General features: G+C 43.9%; 1 pseudogene across 1 annotated transcript; it reads right to left on the bottom strand.

Moving 5' to 3' along the window:
- Positions 1–3,470: 3,470 nt before the first annotated feature.
- LOC308368582 lies at positions 3,471–8,762 on the bottom strand (annotated as a pseudogene). The gene is made up of 5 exons: positions 8,735–8,762; positions 6,839–7,940; positions 6,563–6,668; positions 4,299–4,408; positions 3,471–4,081 (listed from the first exon to the last, which is right to left on the bottom strand). The product of its transcript is annotated as an uncharacterized misc_RNA (transcript).
- Between the last annotated feature and the right edge of the window lie 380 nt (positions 8,763–9,142).

Genomic DNA, 9,142 nt, shown 5'->3' with positions numbered 1-9,142 from the left:
GTCAAAATTCGCGGCTAAGCAGCAATGGGAGTGAGTTATGCGATCAATGTTGTAGCCATTAATTATTGAATTAGTAGGCCTATTATTGTAATCAGTTGTAATGCATTCCTGTTGATGCGTACATTGTTGTTGGTTATGATACAGGACACTGGTGAAAGAGATGGGGCAGATACACAAAACACTATGCACTGTATGAAATGATTTATTGCAATCAGACTTATACAGATAACATCTACACTCATGTAAACAACAACCACCACCACCACCATACATATGACAATTGTCATCATCATGGGGCTTGTGCATTGCCTGAAACTTGGGCAGCCAGTCTGTTTCTTACATCATTCCCAGAGGTTTCGTTGTATGCCATGGGTTCACGGGGAGGTTGGGGGTCTTGCCGATGTCCTAAAATGTCCTCATCTGGAACCAGAGTGTCACCATTGTCCATACACACATTGTGCAAAAAGGCACCTGAAGCGATTACCTGTGGTGCAAATGTGGGCTTCACCTCTAAAGCCCTGGAAAGTGTCGACCTCCACCTGGTCTTCATGCCAAACGCCCTCTCAATTATGCTGCGCCCCTTTGCCTGATGGTAATTGAACCTCTGCTGAACTTATCCTTGCACTGTCTCCTTGAATGGAGTGATGAGGCAAATTGTAGTTTCCAGACAGGGATACCCACCATCACCCAGAAGGATGTAGCCCTCTGGGGGATACCGTCTTGCAGTATAAAAAGTGCTATTTTTCATAATGCGTATATCGTGGACAGATCCCGGGTACCCCACATAAATGTCCAGAAACCTGCCATTAGATTCACATATTGCCTGCATGTTTACTGAGTAAAATGCAGCTCCGAAGTCCCGAAGTGAATTTTCAACGATCAAATGCCCCATCAAACTACTTTAAACTGTTTACGTCTTCCCACAACAAAGCACATAGTGGCTATGAAGAACTTCATTGACTATCTATGCATACAATACAATACCACATACAACTATGACTAAAAGCATATCCATTTCAACAATGAACACTTATCAAGTCAACATTTGCTAAAACAGCTTACATTTTTGGCCATTTGTCTGTCAGACTGGTCATCAGTTCGAATTTTTTTCCTTGGATTCTCATCCAAGGGGACAGTGGAGGCATCTGCTGTTTCTGAGAGGAACGATGTTTCTGAGAGGACAGATGTTTCTGAGAGGACCGATGTTTCTGAAAAGGATACATCTGCAGAATCTTTTAAAACAAAGAGATTTGTTAAAGTCACCTAAATAAGCAGATCATGTTCCAACGGCTATTACAATGTAGAACAAATACGCAAATGTGCATATTCTTACAATTACTTACCATCATTAACATGGACCTTGAAGAAATCTTCACCTTTATCCAAAAGATCTGAAAAAAATTCCTGGTCCACCTCGGTTCCAGATGAGTCCGTAAAAGTCATCTCAGCCTCAGCAGTTAAGGCACATTTTGCAATGACTGTTCAGAAAAAAAGTTTTGTCATTAGTGGCTGTTGTCAAGTTGCAAAATCCAAATTCAATATTCATTGTTCAGTTTCAAAGCATGCTTAACCTGAAAGGTGGAACTGGTGAAAATCTTTCTCCAGAACCTTGACATATTTTTGTTTGTCACCGTATTTTATTTTCACAAGCATTTTCTAAGGACAAAAAAAAACAACATAAATGCACGATACTAAGCAACATCAATAATAATAATTACAATGATATAATTTGTAAATCTTAACACGTCTCAGAATTGCGCCAGAACACCCACAAAATTCGAAGGTGACCATCAATGTGATTAGGACTTAAGATAAGTGCCAAGAAAACCCTTGATCTCATATGTGATCTCATATCTGCATTACTGCAAAACAGAACTGATGCTGCTTTGTAAAAAGAACACGCATATCATGCATTGTCTATCCATATCAAGGAACTTATTATAATAACCAATTATTGTGACTTAAAGCACATGTCGATCTATTGGCAAAAATCAGACACTACAACCTTCTTTTCATAGTGTTGATGCAAGTTAGTATGACGTAGTAGTTATGCACACTAATGTTACATCAGATGGTTTACTTGGCACCCTTTCGCACGCGATTATAATCTCTCTCCTGAACCCCTTCGACAGGCAACATACAAGACATTTATTTAGCCTACCTTGCTCGCAAATTAACGGTCAGATTGTGTTTATGTTAGAGAATGGGTGCAACGCAAACAGTCATCTCTCCCTCTTAAAGGCGCTCGAGACAACATTAGAGGCTTGAGACTCGAATAATAAACGTTCAATTTCTAGTATTTTTTACACGTAGTAAGTTTCAAGAACACCATACCATTACATATCGACATTTCAAGGACCAAAGATGAGACATCGTTGTGTGGTGAGAACTGATAGAAAATCGCGCTCCCAGCGCCGCCGGTGGGGAGTTACTGACTGGAATCCTGTGCCGATTTTTTTGGGTGGCACCAATATATATATAAAGGGCTACGCTCTTGCGGCTAGTTTTAGCGCTCTTTTTAATGCCCAAAGTATCAAATAATGATGCAAATGTGCTAATATGGTGAAGTAAATGTCAGTATCATAAAGATGGTCTTATCCAGATATTTCCATTTTGATGCCCTAATGTTGATTTGGGCTCCTTAAAAAAACCTTCGTGACCCTTTTACTTACGATCGAACATCGTGACTACTTTCTTGCGAAGTCAGTCAGTATGCTAGTCTGCTTATGTCGGCTACCAGCCTGTAATGACGAACACAACCACCTATTGACGGTTAGGCTAACTAGCTCTTCTACCAACAGATCATTACCTGGTTGACATTTGTTTGGCATGTTCTTTTTAGCATGTTCTTTTTGGCATGTACTTTTTAGACCTATGTTTTTAAGCATTCCTTTGCCTTGCCCATACCTACAAGAAATGTGCTAGCCGTACAACTAACGTTAGCTAACTAGGACTAGCAAACCGACCTCGAATAAAAAGAACACCACATACGTCCTCTATTTAGTTGGCCATGGGCCAGTCGAGGGGTTCAATACTTAGCTACTTATGTTTCGATTAATCATAACCCATGTGCTTGGTGAATCTCTGTGCGTAACGTGCGCTTTATGCATGCAAACTTGGAACTGGTGAGCTGCTAACGTTGGTTAGCTTTAAGCATGACAATTGTGATTTGATGGGTGCCACACTGCTGAACAGTAGGCTCATTGTGGGGTGACATTGGGCTTATGGAGGGGGTTTGGGTGGTGTTTGTGACAGGTGCAGGAAGTGGGGTGCTTGGTGACTGTAAAGGAAAAGTTGGGGAAAAAACAAAGGAAACAACAAAGGACCCGAAGACCGGCCCGGTGTAATGCAGCACGACCTTCGGGTGGGGGAGGGTTGGCATCCATCATCATCGTCCTCGTCGTCCTCCTCCTCAGGGAGATAGCCGCCAGCCCGCACAGCCATGTTATGTAACATGGCTGTGACGACTATCACCCGAATGCTACGCTCCGGAGTGAACCGCAGCCCTCCCGCTGAACTGTGGAGACAGCGGAACCTGAGCTTCCACCGACCCAGCACGCGCTCCACCAGGCCCCTGGTCCTGATGTGGGCCGTGTTGTAATTCTCCTCAGCTGCGGTAGCGGGATTGGCCACAGGAGTAAGGAGGTAGGATCTGAGCGGGTAGCCACTATCCCCGAGGAAGATCCCCCTCCCAACACTCCTGCGGCCTCATCCCGCCCCACAGCTGAGTCGGCCCAGATGAAGGCGTCGTGGGCGCTTCCTGGCCAATTCGCCACGACGTCGTAGAAAAGGCCTTTTGCGTCCACGATTACTTGGACATTCAAGGCCGAGTAGCCCTTCCGGCATATGAACGCCCCATCCTGTAGCGTGGGGTTGGCAATCGGGATTAGGGTGCCATCCACCACCCCAATCACCCGGGGAATGCCCGCCACTTGGTGGAAAAGCTGGTTCTCCGTCAGCATTTCTTGTTGCATGTCAGCCACACGTATGTGGTGGTGTGCTTCTTGGGCCAATATAGCGTGACTGCCGCCACGCTCTTGGACACTGCTGCCCTGCTGAGCCCGACACCATCGCCCACCACCTGCAAAAGTCATAGTTAGTTAGTCATATCACAATCAAAGTCATGCATAATTCAACTCTATGACAAAATTGTATTACTCCTATGCTTTCAACATGGCACATCATTGAAATGTACTCACAGTTTCCCCAGGTATGCCATTAGCAATAATATCAGCCAGTGTCCTTGTCTCCTGCTGAACTGGGGGCATTGCATCAAAACAAAACGACAAGTCGCGTACAGCCGTCGCGTACAGCCGTCAGTTGGCTCCTTTCATTGACGAAAATAGCGTCCTGGCCTAAGTTCTGAAGTGACGGCTTCAAAACAATATCACACACTTTCACTGGGCTCCTAAAAGGACAAACATAAATACATAAATAAGTTGCAACAAACAAGTGTCAGTACAAGAAAAACACCATGTTACACAACACCATCACAAACACAGTGTATCTCCAGTGAAGTACACATGGAATTGGACAATATTAGTGTACTTGCCTTTGTTGTTCTAAAGACAAAAACATCTAATGGCTTTTCGGGCTGAAAATCAACATATCGGTGTTTTTTGTGGCTTCTTGAAGAACAGCCGTGAAAAACTGCGTCTTCTGGCCCAGTTTGACCTCGGACACTCTATGAATGTATCCTTCCACCTCCACTTTACTCTTCTTGGGAGTCCATCATTTTCTCTACAGAAAAATGACACACAATTTGTCATTTCACAAATAAGATTGCTTAAAAACCACGCAACTGCAGAAAATGTCCCCATAGATCTAGAGAATGCTTTTCCAGAATCCCCATTTCGTTCGCTTTCGTTAATGAGGTTCTGGCCTTGTAAACTGTTTCCCGGTTACATTGAAACAGTTCACCGCCGCTGGCAAATTCCACGTCAGATGACCCTGCCAGAGGAGATAGTGTTTGTTCCTAGACAAAGAAACAATTACAACAAGTTTAAAACATAGTAAACATGAGCAATTAACTTGAATCTCACTTCCTGAGTCAGGAGATGGTGCAGCAATCAACAGGTTCACATTTGTGACAATGGCCTATTAAAATTCCAAACATGTAGTTATGAAAAGAGGAAAAAAGATAACATATTAAACAAATAGTTGAAGGTAAGTCCACTGCAGTCCAGCTTCTGAGGATGAGTGATTTGCAACACAGACATGGTTAACGCACACAAACACTCAGACCACTGATTGCAATTGGATCCACCTAATGGAAACTGTTAATTGCCTAGACTGGCAGAGGGGACACTACAAATGGTCTAGGCCATACCACTCGGGTAAGGTGTTTTTTTACAAACATGTGAGACACTATGTATCTATGTTTTACATAGTTATTTCTTTGTTTGATATTGAGGAAATACTATGTTTATGTCGATGGATAGAAGACATCTTGTTGTTAGCAGAATGTAGTGATGACCTCGTTGATCTTGTCGATTTGAGAAACCCGCTTGCCTGCATCTAGACACGGCCCACTATTTAACCTCTAGCGAGCTCTGTGGGGTTCACACCTACATTCAGTCACGGCCTAGGGGCAGACCTTCCTTTTCAGCTTTTGGCCCAGCCATTACCATATATGTTTTAAAATGTGACCCTACTCCCTGTCATTATCACCTGTGGGGTGACCCCCATGTTAGTGAACTGCTCCAGGAGGATTATGTTATCAAACCCTGAGGCATTTTGGGCCAACCATGTGTGTCCAATGTATTTGGAACATCTGAAATGGTTTAAAAGCCTTACTACACAATCATAACCCTCAGCTGTAAACTCATAACAGCAGGTTATGCCACACGCGAAATTAGCCACATGCTTGCCATCTTCAAATCGGGTTTCTAGATCAAAAAAGATGTGTTTGTTGTCAATCTTTTGCTGTTTGATAGGTTGTATGTAACAGCTATGATTGTCAACGGGGGTCAGTCTCTGTCTACAATGGTGACATACCGATTAAGCACATTTATGGGGTTTAGGCTTCTCTACACACACCCGGTAACGTCTGTTACAATCCTTACAATATTTGACGATATCACAAGGGGCTGCTAAAACACCTAAATGGCTCCTGGGGGCTAAAGGTATTTAGTAGACTTGCGAGTATCCTCTCTGGTGTTTGTCATAGTAGTTTGGTGTTCTTGTCACCGCTAGAGCCAGCTTGTTACTTCTGCATACTTCTTCCACAGACAGATAGGAGTGCCCTGCTGAACTGTCTCAGTCTCTTCCATCGGACACTCATTTATTGTTTTCTGTAAGATCCTGGTGGTGGGGAGACTACTCCGGGGGAGACTAGGTTCTCCGTTGGGGGTTGCTTTGCAGTTTTCTGTGAAGTTGCCTCGAGCCCGGTAACCTCCGAAGACAGACTAGGCTAGCTTTGGTGTAGGTCTGGGGGAGTTGTATGGCTTGGCTAGGCTTTTGTTTGTGATCTGGGGCATTGGGCTATCGTGGCGACCATCTGGAGGGTTGTGTTTGGATACTGGATTCCAAGTGTATTGTCAAATATGGCAAATTGACTTACTCATAGCCAGTTGTTCCCTCAAAGTCTCTCTCCTTGGTAATTTTCTTCAGCATCTTCTGCTGCAAATCTACTTTCTGTCTGGCCAGCTCTCCGCTCATGGTGGAGTCTGTTTGCCGTCAATTGAGCATTTGGAGCCATTGCGGTCATAGCTAAAAGATTGGGGGAAAGAATTTCAACTTTTCAATAAAACATTTCACACCGTTAAATTCCAATAATGAAGGTTAATGATATGCAAATTAAGCAAGAAGGGAAATAGTTTTGTTAGTCTAAGGTTACTAGCCAGGTAGTAAATATGTACCAGGCTCATGGTGTCATTGAGAGCCTGGGTGCCTTCCTCATAGAATGTGTCCTCCCACCAGGGAGAAACATCAGTGTCCAATGGCACCCTTCCTAGGATGTTGCCCCATGGAGAAATCCTCTGTCACCTCCAGACAAAAGCTGTGGTTCGCTGGGCAGATAAACCCCCCATATGAAAAGGTGTTCATTTGGCTCAGCACACACCACTGCGTGCTTGACACCTGGATGGCATCAGCATATCTGTGGAGCGACTGAACATTGATCAGCTTGGTGTCATTCTGTGAGAGAGGTTTTAGTGTATTACAAGTGCATACGACATAACTTTCAGTCTCATGGCAACAATCTCGAGTGGAAAACAAGGTCTTGGATCCCTTCACTGTCATATACCCCGTAATATGGTTCCATTTTAACACCTGATTTTTCTCCACCACACCTATGGAACGTATGGTGGTAGAATATAAATATACCTGATCTGGGTGAATTAAAGGGAAGGTGGCAAAGAATCCTATGCAGCCGGTACATTCGTTCCAAGTGTACAACATTGCGGTTGTCAAAAGTTCAGAATAATGTATATTCCTCATCTTTTCAGATTCAAGCCATCTATGCAGAACTAGGATCTCAATGAGATCATTCAGAGCATGTTTCGGTGACTTGCGCAGGCGCAAATCTAAAATCTCCTGTCTAGCTGTAAACCGATCATGTGCATAAATCCTGCTGGCCAAGGCACGCTCGATGGTACGGGTCTGATTGAAAATGGCATGACTAGCGGCTAGAAGCGCCTGCGCTTCAGTTTTTACCGCTTTAATTATGTTTTCATTACTATTGGTAAGATGCTGAAAACCAGCAGCCACCTGGTTTGCCAACCATCCTTAATATTGGGACTGCCCATCTATCCTATACGTGTTGGCGAGAGAATTAGCTGAGCCAAAGAGTCCTGTGACACTTGCTAATAAATCCCGCTTTGTACGTGCAGATGAAACTTGAACAGCCAGTCTACTTTTATAATCAGAAATTAAATCATCGACCCATGCCTGTAGCCATGCATACGTTTCATCCTCCACACTACTGTGATCTACATTCGCTGACAAGACATTTGATATGTTATAGGATACATGTGCCATAACTAAATGGATGTCATGTAATAAAGTTTTGTTCACATTGCCTTTGATCAAACCTCCCGGAGGGATGGGATATAGTTTAGGGCACTCTGTGGGTTTGTGATACCCACAGGTGGTTAAATTAAAACACTTTTGTGCAGTCCTATACAATTTTACATATTTGTGTACTCTGTGACACTCTGACTGCACTGGCCAATACAATATGTCCCCTCTCTCCGGGCTTTCCAAACAAAGGTCTTCGGTTTCGTACAGTAACCTGCTGAAAGGGAAAGATTGTAGGTTAAATCATTATGCTGTATGTGTAGAATTGTGTTGTACAAGATGTGTGCATCTGTATGCAGCTGGCTCTAAGTCCTTTGTGCGGTAGCACTTTTTAGGATATATTCCGCCGTTGTCTTTGGAATAGATGATGGTCATCACACCTAAATTAGAGCCAGCAGGTTTCTTAAGCTGGTACCACACTATTTGATTAATAGATGTGGGTTTGGACACCTTGATACCAGTTACATTTTGTGAAGGGAGATGGGTGGATCCTTCCTTACAACAAATTTTGGTGTCACAATTTGGCTCCGGTGCTAATCCGGGGGGCCAGGTGTATACTTGTCTAGACAGAACAGTTATGTGAGGTGTGTCTGGCCCCGTTGAATATCTCCAAACCCATCTCCCACAGTCATAGTCATGCGTCAGCTAGACCCTCTGGCCCAACTGGAGACATGTGGGTCCCTCCACCTTCCGCACCTCAAAAGTCACAGGTTACCAGCACTTGACTCTGGCATTCCCGTCATATCTTCTAGACGCCGGTGATCCGGTCGTCCAGATTCCACGCATCCATGAGGGGGCCTGGTTCACCCCCTTCACCATCATCTCCATCCATTCCATTAGTAGTTCCTAGCTTCAACATCTGCGGCATCTCCAACGCTACCTCCTGATCATATTCCGTGATCAATCCTTCTGCTTCTCCATCTCCATCCACCACCAACGATACTTGAGGAAGCTGAGATGTCACCGCCCGAACTGCAAGAGATATACAACAAGGAAGCAAACAACACACAACCACGCAAAAAAACAACAATGCAACTCCTATAATAACAGTTATTGATGTTAACCACGTTCCCTACTGTGCTTCAAAGATACTCTGAAACAAACCTGTACGCGCAGAATCCCC

This window comes from Sprattus sprattus (genome assembly GCF_963457725.1).
Source record: "Sprattus sprattus genome assembly, chromosome: 1".
Taxonomy (NCBI): Eukaryota; Metazoa; Chordata; class Actinopteri; order Clupeiformes; family Clupeidae; genus Sprattus; species Sprattus sprattus.
This window is presented reverse-complemented; position numbering and strand designations above follow the sequence as displayed.